This window comes from Aquarana catesbeiana, linkage group LG03, assembly GCF_042186555.1.
Source record: "Aquarana catesbeiana isolate 2022-GZ linkage group LG03, ASM4218655v1, whole genome shotgun sequence".
NCBI lineage: Eukaryota > Metazoa > Chordata > Amphibia > Anura > Ranidae > Aquarana > Aquarana catesbeiana.
Window position 1 is genome coordinate 34,374,864 of NC_133326.1, and position 19,289 is coordinate 34,394,152.

The window sequence follows — 19,289 nt, forward strand, 5'->3', positions numbered from 1 at the left end:
AAGGATCACTAAAGATAATTTTTATTTTTAAATAACAAACATGTTATACTTACCTCCACTGTGCAGCTCGTTTTGCACAGAGTGGCCCCAAACCTGAGCTTCTGGGGTCCCTCGGGGGCTGTCTCGGCTCCCCCTGCAAGGACTGCACATCTTCATGCGAGCTCCCTCGCATGGTGTTGAGTGCTTGCAGGTGCGCTCCCATGATACAGCCGGCGGCCATAGCTGCTCACTGTATCTCTCGGCCCCGCCCCCCGGTGCGCCGCGTCATTGGATGTGATTGACAGCAGTGCGAGCCAATGGCTGAGCTGCTTTCAATCCATCCACTGTAACCATTCAACAGCCAGGCTGAGCGGCGAAGAGGATGTCGGGTGCGAGCGCGGGACTTTCGAGGGGTCAGGTAAGTAAAATGCGAGGGGCTGGGGGGGGGCGGGGTGGTATTGTCGGGTGTTTTTTCACCTTAATGCATAGAATGCATTAAGGTGAAAAAATTTTTACCTTTACAACCCCTTTAAGGGCCGAGCCTCTTTCTGAGATTTGATGTTTACGATTTAATAACAGATTTAATAACAATTACTTAGAACCCCCAAACACCCTAGAGAATAAAATGGCAGTCATTGCAATACTTTCTGCCACACCGTATTTGCGCAGCGGTCTTCCAAGCACACTTTTTTTGGAAAAACTATACTTTTTTTTAATTAAAAATAGGACAATAGCAGTTAGCCCAATTTTTTTTTATAATGTGAAAAATAATGTTACGCTGAGTAAATTGATACCCAACATGTCATGCTTCAAAATTGCACCCGCTCGTGGAATGGCGACAGACTTTTACCCTTAAAATCTCCATTGGTGACGTTTAAAAAATTCTACAGGTTGCATGTTACAGATTTACAGAGGAGGTCTAGGGCTAGAATTGTTGCTCTCGCTCGACCGGTTGCGGCAATACCTCACATGTGTGGTTAGAACACCGTTTTCATATGGGGGAGCTACTCACGCAAGCTCAGCAGAACAGGGCACGTTCGTTTAAAACATTTTTTTCTTATTTTACCTTTTATTTTTTATTTTTACACTGTTCTTTTTAAGAAAAATCGTGTCACTTCTATTCCTATTACAAGGAATGTAAACATCCCTTGTAATAGAAAAAAAGCATGACAGGACCTCTTAAATATGAGATCTGGGGTCAAAAAGACCTCGGATGTCATATTTACACTAAAATGGAATAAAAAAAAAATGGCCCCTTTAAGAGCTATGGGCAGAAGTGACGTTTTGACATCGCTTCCGCCCTGCAATGGTATGGAGATGGGTGGGGGGCCATCTTTCCCTCACTCATCTCCAGGAAGGAGAAGCATCTGATCACCTCTGCCGCTACCGACGGCTCCGGTAAGCGGCAGAGGGCACCAGAGAGTGGCGGGGGGGGACCCTCTCCCGCCGCCAATAAAAGTGATCTTGCGGTGAATCGGCCACAGAGACCACTATTATCGAAAGCCGGACCGCCCGCTGAGGAAGAGGATACCGGGGTTATGGCAGCTAGCTGCTGCCATAACCCCGATATTCCTCTTCAGAGTGAGGATGTATATCGGCGTGCGGCGGTCCAGAAGTGGTTAAGGCCCCTTTCACACGGGCTGTCCAATCAGATCACCTGTCAGTTTTTCAGGAGGACCTGATCGGATCTTGAATTCTCCTCTATGGAGCGGAGGATGTCAGCGGTGACCTGTCCACTGACATCCGCCACTGTCTGATTTGATCCTGCCCGCAAAATCAAGACGGATGGTGCTCCTATTTTCCCTCCGTCTGGCAGATCGGATAAGTTTTGTTGAAAGTGGACAGGCGGTCATTTTCACCATGGAGGAGAGCAGGATTGTATCCGTCACCGCTCTGCACAGTGAGCAGAGACGGACCTTTCATCCGCCTGCTCATCGGGAATCAGCGATCCCCCATTGAGCAAGCGGATTCCGCCAAACAGAGGCGCCCGTGTGAAAGGGACCTAATGCATTCCTTGCATAAAGGTAAAAAAAATTTAGGTGTCAGCATCCCCTCTCACCCCCCTTTTTACTTCCCTGCGCCCTCACTCAAGCCAGTGCTGTGCACATCTGCAGCTCTTCTCTTCCCTCACTTCCGGGTCTCACTGGCTTTGCTGTGGCACTAAGAGCTGTTGGCCTTTGGCTCCCAGTACTGTCAATCAAATCCAGTGACAGGGAGCAGGAGGCGGGGCCGAGCCCCGCTGTCTGTGTCAATGGACGCAGCAGCGGGGCTCGAGTACAAGCACACATGTGTTCCCCCATGGGAAGTGGCTTCCCATGGAGGCACTGGACAGAGGGGAGGGGCCAGGAGTCGTGGTGGGGGACCCGAAAAGAGGAGGTTTGTGGCCACTCTGTGCAATTCCATTCCACAGAGCAGGTAAGTATAGACATGTTTGTTATTTTTTTTTCTTTAAATGTTTTTCTTTACAATCACTTTAATTCATTTTTACTATCCAAAGCAAACGCATCTATCTATCTATGTCTCCATGCTTTATTTTGTTGAGAAGTCACTTTGAAAAACATTCCCTTAGCATTTTTAGTCACAGCCATCTTGAGTAAGGGCAGATGATTCATGTAGCATTCATGTAGCATAGGCGAGGTGGGTGTGCTTCACTGAGAAAGCATCTCCTCCTCCAGATGAAATAAAAAGCCCACGATGACTCCTGGGATGTATGACATAATTTAGCCTAAGCCAGAAACAATTTAAGAAATATAAAAAAAAGGTTAAAACAAATAAATATACCTAACTATGTATTTACTAATGCAAGCAGCATAAGGATTAAAAATAATTAAAGTAGAACTACAGGCAAAACTTTTTTTTCTTCTTTTTGGATAGAATAATGGAAAGTTGTAACCCCTGTTGATTTCATTTTGCCATCTGTGTCTCATGGGGGAGACTGACCTTCACTTCCTGTCCCATAGCCAAAAAAGGAAGTGAGAGTAAATCTCTGCAAATTAAGGGAATCCCTTGGGGACCCCCAGGCTATCAGAACTAGTGTCCCCATTGGAAGATTTACCCTCTTTTACTTTTCTGGGGAAAACCTAAAATGTGGGATTTTCTTTTACTTTTACTTTCAATGCTAATGGTAAACAGGACAAATAGAGAGGGTGACTCTCTCTAATGGGGGAACAGACAGCAATAAAAACTATGATGGATTAGAAGTGTTTGTGAGTATCCTGTTTTTTTGTTTTCTATTTATTGGGTAGTGGAGAAAGTTCTTTTATATTATGGTGTTTGATTTGAGCATTGTTTATTTTTGTATGACATGGCCTCTCCACAGATATATACTTGGATCTTACCGACGCCTGAAAAAGTGAATGTTCATGAAACGCGTTGAGATTAGCATTAACACTTGATTGTTGCAAAATGATTTATGTCCCAAAATGCAATAGATATTGATATTAATGTTTACATGTTCTGAATTCCATTTGTATATTTTTTTTATATTTACAAGCAATTTAAAAGATGTAACTTTTAATATATGTTGTATTAATTTTTTTGCCGGCGCTACCACTAGGCAAACTAGGCAGGCGCCTAGGGCGCTAGGCCACTGGTTTCCCTACTCTACTTCTCCCACCAGTCTCTGTGCTATGTAAGATTTTGGTGCGGTGCTGACTGTATGCAGTAATGCAGGTGATGTCTCTGTCTGCAGCATGTAACTAACTCAGGCAGTAGCCGCCCTATCTGTAAGTAAGTAGTATCAGAGGCGCAGAGCAGCACTGGAGGACTGTGTCCCGATGGAACGGAAGCACACATTCCCTGTGCAACTCTATGATCAGTGGCCTGTCTGTCTTTCTCTCTGTCTCTGGTGATTGATGTCCCAGTACAGCCAGCTCTGCCTCTGCCCATATGTGATTCCTATACCGAGTCATGTGACCCCTGCCGTGTCACTGCCATTTGTGGCCTGTCCTGTACAGCGGCACATGCTGTAGCCTAATTGGATCAGAGTAGTAGGGGCTCCGGGGCAGGTGACAGCTGGACCCTGGAGGCACCGAGGCAGAGTTTATTCCTGGCACTGGCAGGGTCGTCAGGTGCATGCAGAAACCTGGTGGGTGAATAATACATTCTATTAGAAAACAGGTAGGTCAGTGTAGGGGGCGGGTAGGTCAGTGTAGGGGTCAGATTGGGTTACATGGGCAGGGCAAAGAAGTGGAGTCAAGGAGGGGCGGGAAAATTAGGTTTCGCCCAGGGTGTCAAAAATCCTTCCACCAGCCCTGATTGTTAGGGAAAAAAACAATGGTAACAAGATAAGGTTTCTAACATGTCTGATTGCTTTATCCCTCCCCCGCAACAAGACTTGGCCAGCAATGTCTGCTGGTATAACATAGATGCTAAATAATCAGAAAACTGTCAGAACAAGAGTCATATAAAGTCTATGAACACCTTAAAGCCTAACCCAAGTGTAACAAAACGTCCTACACTCTGCTTTAGTGCTTTGGTCATATACCGCTTCCTCCCAATCTGAATATAGATATCAGATATTCCAGCCGCTAACAACCACAAAACAAGACAATACTTGTTTGGTTGCTGAACGTGGACTGTTTATTGAAAACACAGGTACACAGCTAATACTCTGGACAATTCCCCCCCCCCCTTTGCATTCCGGGCGGGGTAGATTGTCCAATCAGCAGTGAGAGAGTGGAGAAAGTTCCTATTTGTTTTTTAATTCTTTCCCATTAGGGAAATTTTCTATTACTTTCTTTCCCAGTGACACCCATAGAAGGAATGGGAGAAGCCATTGCCAAAACACCAGGGGCGGCCAGTCCATTAGGGTCTTAGAGCCAGTAGCTCTAATAGGCTTCAAAATAGCGTGGGCTCAGGCTGCAGTGGATACGTCCGGAGCCCACCCAGATGTGTTGCAACAGCGAATGAATATTCGCTGTTGCAACACTGATCCTCCTTCAGGCCAATGGGGAAGCAGGTCTGATACCCATCACCTGATTGACTGAAAGGACATGCGATCCTATCGGATGCCTAGGAGGAGGGGAGGAGACGCACAGCGGAAGCGAGAAGGAGAAGAGCCGCTGGCCGATGCCTGGATGCCCAAACCCCACCGCCACTCCTCAGATGCCCGATCCCCGCCGCCTCTCCTCGGATGCCCATCACGCCTCGATTCCCACCGCCTAGATGGGGTAAGTGCCGGTGGACTGACTGGCAGACAGCTGGGAGGGGGGTTTGGTTGCTTGCTGCCCCCCCCATACAAAAAAACACCAGCCGCCACTGCAAGACACATCATGAATCATTCCAACCCTTCTCCGCTCTACTAAAATCTGTTTTTGTTTTCTGTCTGTGTCTTCACTGGAGAGCATCTTCATTGGGTAACCTCCTCATCACTTCCTATCCAGCCAGAAAGAGAGGAGAATTCTTCCCAATAGGGTCGCATTCAACAATAAAAATATGACAGATGCTCTAAACCAGGGTCTCTCAACCAGGGTTCCTCTAGAGGTTGCTAGGGGTTCCTTGAGCAATGAATAATTTCTACCTCTCAGATAAATTTCCACTGACACCATTGATCTTTTTAGCTATCTGTAAGGAGGTAATCCTTGCTAATGACCACACGTGTAAGAAGCATTCTTCCCACTGACCATGACACTAATGTATCATGAGTTGTATATATAGCCATTTTTAGCAGGGGTTCCCTGAGACCAGAAAGTTATTTCAAGGGTTCCTCTGTGTTTCTAAGGTTGAGAAAGGCTTCTCTAGCCCGATCTAAAACAAAATTAAAGGGTAACTCCACTTTCGTGGGGAAAAAAAATAGGAAATAAAGAAAAAATAATATAGTGTATACAATTGCGACACAAGTCATATTGTAATAAAATGTTATTAAAAATTACCTTTCCTTTTCAATCTGCAGCCACTGTAATTTTCTGTAAAGTGAAATGTAATATGGCTACCTGGAGGTTTTCTGTACACAGACTGTGTACAGAACGCCCCCCAGAAATGTCATTTCCTGCTTGCGTGATTGGCTCACTGATTTTCACAGAAGTCTGCCTAAGATACAAATCAGATTTCAGGCATTCCCTGTAACAATAATGCCATTTTTGGTGAGATACTCCCAATAGGAATTCACATCTAAGGGATGCAGGCCCAGCAGCTTTGCTTATTAGAGCCCTACAGGTGCACAGCTGATTGATAATTGTGAAACCACTCCCAGAGGACTCACTTTCCCACAGGGACACAGACAAACACATAGGGATTTCTTCCGATTAACAAAAGGTAGGATTAGAGAAAATCCTGGACAGCCGCACTCAAACTGATATGTTGCCTTTATTGAATAAAAGTCATCCAAGATACATGCCACAGCAGAAAAATGCAGGAAAGCTAACATGTTTGACACTGTAGTCAGTGCTTAATCATAGCAATCATAGCTCTGATTAAGCACTGACTACAGTGTGAAACGCGTTAGCTTTCCTGCATTTTTCTGCTGTGGCATGTATCTTGGATGACTTTTATTCAATAAAGGCAACATATCAGTTTGAGTGCGGCTGTCCAGGATTTTCTCTAATCACTCTATTGTACGAGCATTGCCAGCACCTGTTGCTTCCAGCATGGAGGAGATGTTCATTTTCAATCGGCTCTCCTAGAGCGGTGATCATTTTCTAACAAAAGGTAGGAACCTGCACCAAAGTTTGTTAAAATCCTTGCAATGTACATAGATAACGCAGAGGAGAAAGTTTTTTTTCTCAACAAAAGTGGAGTTGCTCTTTAAAGCCCTTTCACACTACCAGTGCCCGAAAAACGCTGGGAAAGCGCCGCTTGAACTAGCAGCGCTTTACCAGCGTTTTTCGAGCACTAGCGGGGCGCTTTTAACTCCTGCTAGTGGCCGAATAAAGGGTTAAAAGCGCCCACAAAGTGCAGCTGCCAAGGCGCTTTGCAGGTGCTTCCCATTTATTTCAACGGGAAGGGGCGCTTTAGGAGCGGTATATTCACCGCTCCTAAAGCGCTGCAAAGAAGCTGCTTGCAGGACTTTTTTTGACGCCCTGCCAGCACAGCGCCTCAGTGTGAAAGCACTCAGGCTTTTACATTGGGATTACAGATGAGGCTTCTTTCAGGCGCTTTTTTTAATGCTAAAGCGCCTGAAAAATGCCCCAGTGTGAAAGGGGTCTTAAAGAGGAACTGCAGTCTGCTCACATAATTTGTAATAAAAACATCTTTGCCATTCTGAATCTTCCCTCCAACCACTTTGCATATTATTTTGTATATACTGTGATTCTGTACTTGCCACATATGCTGCAGAAATCTCCTTCCACTGAGTCTGACTGCAGCCATTTTAACTGTGGGCAGCTGAAGCTGCTGCCTGTTCACTTCCTAGATTCACACTAACACACCTTCAGCTCTGCCGCTCTCATTGGCCCTCTTATGACTCATCCCCCCTCCCTTCCTGGCAAACTCTCACGAGAGTGAAGGAGAGAGCTGTGTGTGATGTCATAAGCCTAGGCTTTTTTAAGACAAGAAACAGGAAGTGGGCTGTACAGTGGAACCTTGGTTTACGAGTAACGCGATTAACGAGCATTTTGAAAGACGAGCAACTTTTTTTTTTTCAATTCTGATTCGCTTTGCGAGTGTTGACTCGCAAAACGAGCAGAATTCAAGCGAATGGGGTGTGCAGTACCGCATTTGGCCAGAGGTGCGGGGGCGCTGAGTACACTCGGAATGGTTCGGAAACACTCTGAAATACTTAGTTCCTGAGTGTTTCTGTGGCTTTCCGAGTTCAGCTGAGCTGTCCCCGAGTATTTCCAAAGCTCTCAGGCGCCCCCCCACCTCTGGCCACATGCGGTATTGCATGTAATAGAAGTCAATGCGGAACAAATTATCTTCGTGTCCATTGACTTCTATGGGGAAACTCACTTTGATACGCAAGTGCTTTGGATTACAAGCATTCTCCTGGAACGGATTATGCTCATGATCCAAGGTTCCACTGTATAAGATATTTACTGGCAAAAAAAAAATGTTTTACTATCCAAAGTTAAAACAACAAGGGCAGAAAATGTAATAGATGGTAAGATGAAAAAATGACTGAAGATCCGCTTTAAAGTCTTTGCCAGAGTCTCATTTTTTTCTATATTGATCTGGAGTTAATCTTTATTACAAAAGAGTCCTATTGTCACTGGTAGCCTTGACCTTTTCACCATGAATCCTGAAATACCCAGAATACATAACTGACATCCAGAGAGTGGCACTTACACATTATAAGAGTTATTACTTTTACAGCAAAGGGAATAAAACCTGCCTTTGCTCCACAGACCCACACCGGTCTGTTCTCAAATGTGTATTACCCTTGGAAAATAATATCACAATTGACAGATACTTCCTCCCTACAAGCAGCAATTTGCAGCATACATTCCATTATCTGATCGCTTACACGTACTGCGTAAATGGATTTTTGAAAGACCCAGTGGTCAGTTTACAGTATGAGAAAGCTACTCATCTATCCAATATTTCCGTTACCTGCATATTTCTTTGTATGAAAAAAGGTTCTAGAGATAAAGAGGGGAGTTTTTTCCTGCTTCAATAAATGTTTATTGGATATAAATTGAAATGCAAACAGCAGCAACAAGAAATAAGGATTTATTAACTTGTTTTATTATTATTACTTTAATATGAGCTTCCTAGAAGTTCCAGTTATTTCTCTGGAATGTTGCCATACTAATACAATTTGCTATACCCACATGAAATGTGGCGGTATTGTATAGATTCGATAAAGGGAATCGATAGCGGTTTCATACATACTTTTTAAAATGTATTTTGTCAGGACTAAAACAATACAAACATACTGTACATATTTATGAAACAAGTATGACCTCCCTAATGGCCCGTACACGCGTTCTGAAAATCGGACGAAAAATACTGCTTTCAACGCGATATAATCGGATCGTTAGTACAGAGCTTTCGAGAGCTGATGATGACAATTCATCCGATTATTATTCGACCGGACAAGCACGAAAATGTTCCTTGTACGATAACAGATCGTACGATTTTCGTTTAGTCAGTACAATTGTTGTCCGAAAATACAATACAAATACATTACAACACATGACATCACTTCCGAGTTTTTTTTCTGTCGTACGAGAATTTTCATTGACTTTAGTAACCTATTCAATTTCTACTTGCGACTATTAAACGAAAAAAGTCGTACAATCTGTCGTACGATATGCGGATCGTGTGTACGGGCCATAGCTCATATTTCTTTAGCATTAGCAACTCCACCATGTTTCCCAGTCTCAGTGTGGTTTCTTGTTGTTGGAACTAGTAGTCTTTGGGATTATTTATTTATTATTTATTCTTATTTATTACAGGTACTTAAATAGCGCAGTCAATTTATGCAGCGTTTTACACATGTATTGAGCAGAAGATTACAGCGCACACATGCAAAAATGACATTTAAATCCTGCAAGAGGTTGTTTGCCACCCTGCCAGAAGCAAAGCCCATCAGCCACCACTGGTCCTACACTATTCATAGAATGAAAGATCCTGCTTCTCAACCATGGGAGAAATACACGCCTCTTTATGAGAGAACTAAAAGGACTCCTATAACTCAGGTGGACAGTAATTAGGATGTGCCCCCCAAGTTTGTTTGTCTGTTATATGGGTCCTGACCAGGTCCCTTGGGCTGGAGCACCCCATCCCCTCACCATTACCTCTAATTAGTGTCCACCTGAGTTATAGGAGGAGTCATTTTAGTTCTCCCAAAAAAAGGAGTGTATTTCTCCCTGTGTTGCGTATGTTAAAATATGATTTTTTTAATATTAATCAGACATAACATTACACAATAGTGGTTGGTCATAGAGCTACTGTCAAGTTTTTGGCTTAAGTAGATTTCTTAAACAAATGCTGTTTCATACAATGGGTACGTAGATACCATTGTTGTATTCAATTGACAATTTGAATAGGCTATTGTCTCTATAGCTACAGTAAGTAGATAAGAAGGGCTCTCAAACTGAAAGAATGACTGTTAGTTGGTTGTTATGGAAACAAGTTTGTAACCATTAACTTTTGTCAACAAACTTGTACAAATAAAAAGGGGTGAGTAGAGACTGGAATACAAATCATCATGCCATGAAGATCAGAAGCCAATAACAGAGCCTGATCTCCAGAAGAATCGTTGCCAATGGAGATCACGAACATACAGTAACAGAAGATAAGTAAGTAAGTGTATTTGTACTGTTATAGACCACAGGCTGTTCATTTGCTAGGCATTTTGCTTGTTATAGATATCTGTCAGTCTTGTATTGTATTCCTAATATTGTAATAGTTTTGTATGTACAGCATCTTTGTATAGTAAAAGCACATTTACACACTGTAGAAGTCTCAGCTTCCTTGCTTATACCACAGAGTAACCTTGCTAGATAGACGCAAGCAAAACACTCCCATGGTTGAGAAGCAGGATCTTCCATTCTATAAATAGTGTAGGACCCACTGATAATGGGGTACTTTGACGCAGTAGTTAGCTTAAGCACTGTATGGCCATAGGGTGTGACCAAATCCCCATATTTTTGCTTAATATGTTCAGGTGCTTTAAATAGCCTTGCAGGATTTAAATGTAATTTTTGCATGTGTGCGCTGTAATCTTCTGTTATGTTTGTATGGTCTTAAAGCAGCACCATCTTTAATGGAAAGCATTTTTAGGGTGTGCCCCCCCCCAAGTCTTTGTTTGTCTTACATATATATTGTACATTCACATCAGTCCCTGCCCTCAAGGAGCCTACAATCTAAGGTCCCTAACTCACATTCATACACCAGAGCCAATTTAGACAGGATCCAATTAATCCTTGGAGTGTGGAAGGAAACTGGAGTATCCAGAGAAAATCCACGCAGGCACAGGGAGGACACGCAAACTCCAGGCACGTAGTGTCGTTGTTGGGATTCACAATGGCAACCCTAGGGCTGCTAGGCCGAAGTGCTAACCACTGAAACTATTCTAAGGAATCGGTCACTTATGGGGTCTTCCAGCCAAATGTACTTACAGGTCTGAGTAGCCTTCAATACAAGTGACAGGTGGACCTTTGTGCAGGGCAGGGCCGATAATGGGTGGGTGCGCAGGGTGCAGCGCACCCGGGCACCACAGGGGTGGGGGCGCTGAAGCGCCAGAGTGCTCCCCTCCCTCCTCATCCTCTCCTTGTCTGTGTCCAGAGGTGACAACTGACAGGAGTGGATCACAGGAGGGGAGACTGTTCCGCCGTTGTGTTTCCTGCCCAAGCCCATCCCTCCTCCTGTCAGAGGAGGAGAGCGAAGCAGCTGGAGATCGGAGCGGCTGTCTCTGTGTGGAGAGAGTTCCAGCCGCGCAGTGACATCACTGGGGGGGCGGTCCATGTCTGCCATGTGTTCCAGTTCTCCTCCTCTTTTATGTCTCTCACTCCTGCTGCTGCCCAAGCCTGTCGTGATCTGCTCTCCCCCCGGGTGTTTTTATGTTCCAGAGCCGCAGGAGCTGGTGCGGTAACGGGTGGGGGGGGCTTGCTGATGAGGTTGGTTTTTGCTGAGGGTGTGGTTTGTCCTGGGGGGTCTGTATTAATGGGGGGGGTTTGTCCTGGGGGGGTCTGTCCTTGGGGAGGGTCTGTACTAATGGAGGGGGGGTTGTTTGTCCTGGGGGGGTCTGGACTAATGGAGGGGGGTTGTTTGTCCTGGGGGGGTCTGTACTAATGGAGGGGGGTGATTTGTCCTGGGGGTCTGTATTAATGTAGGGGGGGTGGTTTGTCCTGAGGGGTCCGTATTACTGGAGGGGGTGGTTTGTCCTGGGGGGGTCTGTCCTTGGGTAGTCTGTCCTTGGGTAGGGTCTGTACTAATGGAGGGTTTTTTCTGAGGGTGTGGTTTGTCCTGGGGGGGTCTGTATTAATGGGGGGGGTAGTTTGTCCTGGGGGGGTCTGTCCTTGGGGAGGGTCTGCACTAATGGAGGGGGGGTTGTTTGTCCTGGGGGGGTCTGTACTAATGCAGGGTTTTTTTTTGTCCTGGGGGGTCTGTACTAATGGAGGGGGGTGGTTTGTCCTGGGGGAAGGGTCTGTACTAATGGAGGGGGGTGGTTTGTCCTGGGGGAAGGGTCTGTATTAATGGAGGGGGTGGTTTGTCCTGGGGGAAGAGTCTGTATTAATGGAGGGTGGGTGGTTTGTCCTGGGGGGTCTGTACTAATGTAGGGGGTTGGTTGGTCCTGTGGGGGTGGAGGGGGGACACCATGTTTTACCGCACCGGGTGACACCAACCCTAGTGACGCCACTGCAGCCGCAGGCTCTTCTTTCCCCCCTCCCTCTCCCTCCTCCCTCTCCCTCTCCCTCTCCCCCTCATGCGCGCTGCTGTACTAGTGAGCGGGGCTTACCAGGACAACCACCCTCTATGTTTCTTCCCCCGCCTTCATATCAGCCAGGGAAGAAATAGAATAAAAAAGGAGCAGAGAAGAGGATTGTGGGACATGTAGTCCTGAGGACTGGCAGGCCCACTGTAACATGGAAAGTGCAGCCCACACAGCATGCCCAGCTGAATGGGAGAGAGAGAGAGCCAGGAACCCAGGAAAGCTTTCAGGGAAGTGCACCGAGGACTCGAGAGGGAGAGGACAGTGCTGAGGGAACATCATCAGAGAGAGAACCCCACTGCCCTGCTCCACCAGAGGGAAAGCCATCCCTGGTGGAGAAGGAACAGAGTCATTGCCAGAATACAGATCTGGGCGCTACCCAGCGGAGTCGCCACAGGCAACTCAGAGTGAGCTGACTCCTGATTAGGGGAACCATTGTTACTGTATTGCTGGGTCAGTTGAGAGGGCCAATCGGCCATTATCTACTAACATCCATAGGAACTGCAGTCTCCGACCATCTCCTGTATCATGTACGCAGTCTCTGACCGCCTCCTGTACTATGTCTGCAGTCTCTGACCATCTTCTCTATCATGTCTGAAGTCTCTGACTGTCTCCTGTACTATGTCTGGGGGCTCTTTCTAAAAGACTCTCTAACAGAAGCCCTCTTTGTGTGCATCAGAGAGACTCCCCTCCAGGTCTCATTAGTGTACGCTATTCCTGTATTTTCTTTATTGTTAAAAGATCATGGGAGGATCCCAGGGTAACGAAGACTTACTTCTTAGGGGAGCATCTCTGTGTTTGAGTCGTTGCCATAAGTTGGTAAGATGACCACACCCATGTCGGGGGCACCACAAATATTTCTGCACCGAGGCGTCTGTGACCCTAGGATTGGCCCTGGTGCAGGGTGATCTTGTTGGGCCAGATCTACCATGCAGAGCTGCACCAGATTTTGCACTCTCCAGTTTTAGTAAGTCAACCCCTTAAACACAGTACATAAGACCCATAGGCAACAATTTGTTTACCCTTTTCTAAAGCAGTCATAGCCTGAGTAGAAAATCCTGCGTCTCTTTAATTTAGTTTCACATTCTGTTGTGTTTGAAGTGGAACTCCTGACAAAACGTTGTGTAATGCTGACCATACACTATACGAAAAATCGGCCAAACCCATTTTCGTAAAACAAACATTGAGCGCAAACGATAGTGCCATCATGTAATGACCGATAAATCATTCAGTGGACATAAATGAATGCATTTTTTGTTTGTTTTTTTACATATATGTGCAGACAGTTCGGACGGGAAACACATTAACCTTTCAATTTAACGTTCGTTCAGCAGAAATTTTCCAAACTTGTCCTTCGTTTTTCGCTCAAAAACGATGATTGATTTTGTGCCCATCAACTGGCCGAAAAACGAACGAACTGTCTAAATGACCGAATTTCGCCCACTTGTTTTCGTATAGTGTATGGCCAGCATTAGCCCTCCATGGGGTAGAGAAGAGGGTTAGAGAAAGGGCGCACCAGGATAATAGTGCAATAAAATGAAATAAATAAAATGAGTGTTGGTGAAAATAGTACAGCACATTCGTACAAAATCCATTATCTCCTCACCTCTTGTTCTGGGGACAACTCTAAAATTAGAATTTTCCCTCACATACATTCTTCATGACAATTTTTACAAGTACAAATGGAGGAGTGAATGTTCCCAATGAAGACAATTACAGCAGTAAAAACATGACAGAGGGTTTAACCCTTCCGCACTATCCAATATATTCTGTCCCCTATGGGACAAAGTTCATGTACGAGGGGGTGCTGATACCTTTTGAGCCTTACACAGAAAAAAATTGAGCTAGGAAGCTGTAATTTACAGGGTGTACTAGCCAATTTGTCTATTTTCAATGGTGTACAAATCAACTACCTATGATTTTAATGTATCCTTCTTTTTCAGGTCCAAACTGAACATGGCAGCACCTCCAGAAAAATTCAATGTGGAAGAGCATAGGACCATAATCAAGTTCCTGTTTCTCCAAGGGAAAGGTGCGAAGCAAATCCATGATGAAGTGTCACAAACTTTGGGTGACAGTAGCCCTTCATATGCAACAGTTAAACGTTGGGTTGCCAATTTTAAAACTGGCCGTTTCGGTGTTATAAGTGAGAAACCCAGTGGAAGGCCTGTTTCTGATCATGGAGGACCGCCGAATATCAGCCAAAAGTATTGTTACATATCTGGGAATGTCACACAAGAGAGTTGGTGCCATTATCCACAACGACTTGGAAATGAGAAAGCTTGCAGCAAAGTGGATCCCAAAACTTTTGACAACCGAACAAAAGAGGACAACTCCTCATCACACACTGCAGGTGACACAATGGCAAAACTGGCTTTCAAGTGATGACCCATCCACCCTATTCGCCCACCCTGGACCCTTCTGACTATCATCTGCTCACCAATCTCAAAAAACACCTAAAGGGACAACGATTTTGGAGTGTTTCTTTAGGCAATTAGTGGTTACACCAGCAGTCGTAAGAATTTTATTTGCAGCGACTTAACCTCCCTGGCGGTATGATTATTTCAGATTTTTGCATCTCAAAGCGGTACAATTATTTTGCATAGAAATTTGGCGTTTTATATCATAAAATCATAAATTATAATATAATAAATAAATGTAAATAATTAAAAAAAATAATAATATAATAATAATAAAATAATAAAGTAGGGGGAGAGCAGATGTGGGACTTTATACAAGGCACATGGGAGCAGAGGTATGAGTTGGGTAAAAAATGCAATTTATTAATAAGGAAAAATAGTTTTACAGAAGTTCATACAGTACATAATTGAGCATAAATGGTACATAAATAGTTTTAAAAAAATTCATACAGTACATAATTAGGCACATGGCTCTGCATATGTTGGCACTTAGCTCTAAGATATTAAAAATATAATCAAAAATAATGCATCAAAAATAACAGATACAAACAAATGGATACATGTAAGTAGGAACGTTTTATGCATATAGGTTCATATAGTGTACACCTAGCGGTAGATTTGAGCTCTACGTCGTTACGTCATTTCGGGGCCTTATAGCCACTCATCAGGAGCGATACCGAGGTGGTACCTATGAGTTAGGGAGATAGCGGTGATGAATGGTGTAAATATGTAAAGGGGTAATTATAAACCATGAATAACATATTATTAGTTGTAGCTCTGGACTCACAGTAGTGTCTGGCCCATGGTGCCACGCCAACCAGAGATGCCCGGGCCCGAAGCTGAGGGGGCATGATCAACACAACGAACCCCCCAGGTGGGGTCAAAGTGTAAGGACAGATGTGTGGGTAGAAGGGGTAGTCCCATGATGAGGGAGGAATTGCACTGGGTGTCTGTGTAAAAGGAAAAATACAGTAAATGATAGCAAGTGTGAAATTAAATGGAGTGAAAAACTGAAACAGGGTGGGGTGAGACAGAGATAGTGTGGAAAAAGACGGAAAAGGGGGGGGGGGGGAGAAAAGGGAAGAGAAAAAGGGAGGGGGAGGGGGGAAGGCGAATATGGAGGGAAAGAGAAAAGAAAAGAAAAGAAAAGAAGGGGTACAGAGGGGGACTAAGAGCAGGAACAGAAAGTAGCGAGGACAAGAAGGGAAAGGTAGGAAAAGGGAACAAGGTGAAGGAGAGGGAGAGCTCAGAGGGAAAGTGAGGAAATGCATTGTGAAAAAAATGAAAGGGAAAGAAAAAAAAAAGGAGAAAGGGGGGTGAGTTAAGAGTGCAGGGAAAACATACCTGTGCAGATGCAAGTAGGGATGTGATTGCCGGCTGTGAGATTGTGCAGGTAGATGGTGAGGGCGAGAAAGCCAGAGGAAGGGACCACAGCCAGGAGGGACGATGCAGCGGCGAACGCCACCAGAGAAGGCCCCCAACGTCAGGCACCAGCAGCCCAGAGAAACCGGGGGGAGCGCCCCAGACCCTTGCAGCTGGACACAGATACTGGCCAGCCGTGGGGCGGCCCCCTAGACTCATCAAGCGCTGGAGAGTGGAATCCCAGGCACCAGCTGATAAGGCGCCACGCAGGACGCCGAACAGCTGGTGCGGGAGGCGTGACGTCGACGCGCAGTGGGGGAGACCCCGCCCACCTCCGCCCAAGGAGGGAGGGGAAAGCCACAGTGCGCGTCACAGCTTCGGGGAGGGACAGACCAGGCCAGCGGGGACAAACAGAGGACCACGTCGCCAACACGCACACACACCGGGAGCACAAAAGATTGAACTGTGACGCCAGAGAAATCCTGGCACAGTATAAATGACTCCAACAAAAGCAGTCAATATATGGATACAAAATGTGATATATCATATTAAATGAACTGGGCAAATAAGGATAAAAAAAGCACTTTGGGATAGGTGGAAATATCAGGGGCTATTTTGAGAGAATGTATATTGCTCAATGTAGCGACCATGTGCCTCCATCCCTAATTGTGTGATGAAAGTTAGAGCAAAAGGGTGGGACTTTGCATGAGGATATAGGGGCCGTTCGAAACCCCTCCTCCATCCCAATTAGATAGTAAAGTAGGGGGAGAGCAGATGTGGGACTTTATACAAGGCACATGGGAGCAGAGGTATGAGTTGGGTAAAAAATGCAATTTATTAATAAGGAAAAATAGTTTTACAGAAGTTCATACAGTACATAATAAATAAATTTCCCCACGATTCACTATCGCTCAATTCTGCAAGTGTTCTAATTTATTATCGCTGTTTTCTAGCTGGTCTAAAAGGGCCAATTTTTGGTTGCTATGGACAATCTCCAGTTTCCAGGCAGAAAGAACAGTATATATAATATAAAACTGCATGCAGGGCATGGGCCAAAGCACTGGGGACAAAAGGAATTCGAAATGATTTCATACAGTACTGTAATCTGTAAGATTACAGTACTGTATGTGTTATGATTTTTAAATTCTTTTGAATTTGCCGCCAGGCTTCGCCCCCCTGTGGCTCGCGATGCTCGCAGAGAACGGAGCCTGGCACAGAGAGGCTTCTGGCAGAGGACAGCAGACAGCGTGGGGGGACATCGCAGGATCCGGGGGACAAGGTAAGTATACCGCACGAGGATCCTGCAATGCAATCTCGAGTGTGGCTCGGGGTTACCGCTAATGGTGCTGAAATTTAACCCCGAGCCACACTCTGGAATACCATCAGGGAGGCTACGAAGCTGCAGGACAGATGTCACAAGTGCATTGACTTCCTGGGGGAAAATGTAGAATAGTGTAGCAGTTACAGCTTCCTAGCTCAGTTTGTTCTGGGTAAGGCTCAATACTTATCAGCACCCCCTCGTAGCATATGTATGTAGCTATGAAGTTGGATTGGGAGCCCTCCGTCCCCTTGGTAAGTGCCTAGCAACATGAGACAAAGTACTAAATATACCTTGTCCCATATGGGACAGGATAGTGAAAAAAATAACGATACTTATTTATTCTCTCTTGAGAAGAGGAGATTAAGGGGATATGATCAACAAGTACAAATACACAAGTGGTCCATATAGTGAACTTGGTGTTGAGTTATTTACTTTAAGGTCATCACAGAGAACAAGGGGGCACTCTTTATATCTGGAGGAAAAGAGATTTAATCTCCAAATACGGAAAGGTTTCTTCAGAGTAAGAGTTGTGAAAATGGGGATAAGAGGTGGAAAGCTCAGTAGGTTGCTTTAAAAACGGCCTGGATTCTTTCCTACAGTAAGTGTACATAGTATAACTGTGTACTACCACTTATAGGTAAAGTTGATACAGGGAATATCCGATTGCCTCTCGAGGGATCAGGAGGTAATTTTTCCCCTGCTGTAGCAAATTGAATCATGTTTTGCTGGGGTTTTTCACCTTCCTCTGGATCAACTGTGGGTGAAGGATTGTGTATATGGGATTGTATTTTTTTTTAACTAGATGGACTTGTGTCTTTTTTTAACCTAACTAACTAAGTAACTATGGGGGTTATTTACTAAAGGCAAATCCACTTTGCACTTCAAGTGCACTTGGAAGTGCAGTCGCTGTAGATCCGAGGGGGACATGCAAGGAAAATAAAAAACAGCATTTTAGCTTGCACATAATTGGATGATAAAATCATCAGAGCTTCCACTCATTTCAGATCTACCCCTTAGATTTAGAGCGACTGCTCTTCCAAGTGCACTTTCAAGTGCACTTGCAGTGCAAAGTGGATTTGCCTTTCGTAAATAACCCCCTATGTGTCTAAACCAAATAACAAAAATATATTAAATTGCAGATCACAAATTCTTAGATGTACTGGCTGCATTCATTTTCCTTTTATAGGGTAGGCACACTTTCTGCAAGTACAGGGGGTCCCCGGGTTACAAACAAGTTAGGGACTGTAGGTTTGTTCTTAAGTTGAATCTGTTTGTAAGTCGGAACAGGTACATTTTTTAAGTGTAGCTCCAGACAAAAAAACTATTTTTTAACTTTTTGGATAGCATAGGGAAGGGTTAACACCCCTGTAACATTTGTTTTGCTGTGTGTGCCCCTGTTCAGAAGATTTCACCTCCCTTTCTGTCCCAATGACAATTGGATTTTGAAAATTTTGGGTTGTTGTGGAAACAAGGATTGGTGATAAAGCATCAGTGGAGGTACCTTTTCCCCATAATAGCTCTTACAGGAGTGAATTTCGCTTCCTAGGGGTAGATTTGCTCTCACTTCCTGTTGTCTCCCTCCGTTTGTAAGTAGGAGTCGTTTGTAAGTCGGATGTTTGTAACTAGGGGACCCCCTGTAATGGAAATTCTAGATGAGCCTACTAGAACTACAGTAAAAGATCTTCCAAACAACCCATCACTAACCTCTGTAGCTACAGGTACTGTGGAGAAAACACTTTTTTCAAGTTTTTAAAGCTGTCTGTGATCCTCAATAGAGAGATTCCAGCTCACTCAAAAAAAAATAAGGGGAGCTGACACAGACAGTAATAATACAGTAATAAGACAGACAGACAGACAGATTTACTAACCTTTCCACGTTTTGCTGGTTAGA

At 44.7% G+C, this 19,289-nt stretch overlaps 1 protein-coding gene across 1 annotated transcript in view; it reads right to left on the reverse strand.

The window, feature by feature from the left end:
- The window catches only part of SV2B (synaptic vesicle glycoprotein 2B), a 263,167-nt gene that overhangs the window by 180,629 nt on the left and 63,249 nt on the right, over positions 1-19,289 (reverse strand). The gene's annotated exons all lie outside the window — the stretch shown is intronic.